The following is a 1,646-nucleotide window of genomic DNA, read 5'->3' as shown; positions in this document are numbered from 1 at the left end:
CTAAAATCTCCCCCCCCCCCCCCCCCCCCCACTATCAATAGATTCCCCTTTCTCCTGGTCCCTCTCCACCCAGATAAATAAGGGATGTGGAAATAAGTTCTGTGAGTTATTTTTGCTGGCGAAATAACAACGCAGTTTAAATGTATTTATTGGTGACGTTAAAATGACACCACCACCTTAGTTTAATTATCACATAGTTGAGAGATAAAAAAACTCTTTTCTCTTTATACTTGGTGTCATTTTCGTGACATCATCTATCTTTTTTAATTTGCTTTTATTTTTTCTTTTGCTCATTCATGCTACCTGAAGACTAGCATGTAATCCTCATTTCCATTTCAGACTTGCTTGTTGTGACCCTGATCCTTCAGTCGCACTGTGTGCAGGCTAAGTTCTCTGTATGTGGGTGAACCCATACGTCCTGACCCTGCTGAAAGGTCAGGATGCATGCTGCCAAATAGTTTCAACAAAAACCCTTCAAATCCTGGGTTTTTGGAAGATAAACACACTTCAGACCTAGCCGTGATAGGTAATGCTGGTTTTAGTGCAAGCTGCTGCTGAGAATTTTACTAGAAAGGTAGTCTGGATGATGCTGAAGCCTCACGAACAGTTTCTGCATACGACGTGTTAGTCTGGCTAGCTGCTCACGGCAGCAGCAAAACTTATGCAGTAACCCAGATCAAACAACGGTCTGGCCTCCGTTTCCAGCAATCAAGGCAGTTAAAACTCTTGATTGCAATTTATGTTCTCAGGTATTCTGTTTCACCATAAATACAATTTTATTTCCCGTAAAAGTCTTTCACTGTTTTGTGTTGTGTTTTTTATAAGCAAGTTAAAATAATTTGAGTATTTACTTCTTCCTCTACTGTCGAATGTCGGTGGGCTCCCAAAACTAGTCCATATCAGTCTGTCAGTGATTTCTAGATTATCTGCTAAAAGAACCATTTAATGTGGCTTTTTTTAACCGTACTGCAGGTCACTGCCTGTTCTTCCTGACCATTTGCCTTATTAGAATGTTATTTAAAGTTATGTAAGGTCTTTTTAAAGACTTTAAAGAAAAAAGGTTTTTACTTGTGTGATGTACCACAAGGAGGTTCCATCTCTCCTCTGTCAGCTGTTTTCATGTTGCATCTCTTTTTCCTGCTTTTTGAATGTCTTTCTCTTTTTTGCTAATCTTCTGGTTTTTTCTCTTTTTCCCCTTTTCTCTCTCTGTAGCTTTTTTTAATCTGTCTTCGCCAGCTGCACTGGGTCTGAGGGAGAAGACTGCCACTTCTAGAAGAGTTTAAGGGTCTTATGTCTGGGGAGGGGGGGAACAAATCTTCAGTGTTAGTGTCTTGGAAAGAAGCCCTTTTACTGACTTGCATGGTATCTAAAATTGAAGTGTCTTGTAATTTGTGTGACAAGACAGGGTAATACGGGGGAACTGATTGGTTACCTGGAACTTTGAAGAGCAACAGAAATGTGATGTTTGGACTAACGATGTAGCGAATACATTTTCAAACATTGTTATGGGCATATTTTTTTTCTAATTTTGTCTTTAATAATATAAATGTCATGGGCTTCCATGAGGTGTGAAGCCTAAGGAATATTTTCAATATGCTGTTGTTTGATTGGTTTTGGAAACTGTGCATTCAGAGTCAAAGGAAATA

Source organism: Gymnogyps californianus, chromosome 9 (assembly GCF_018139145.2).
Source record: "Gymnogyps californianus isolate 813 chromosome 9, ASM1813914v2, whole genome shotgun sequence".
In the NCBI taxonomy this organism is placed as follows: Eukaryota; Metazoa; Chordata; class Aves; order Accipitriformes; family Cathartidae; genus Gymnogyps; species Gymnogyps californianus.
This window is presented reverse-complemented; position numbering follows the sequence as displayed.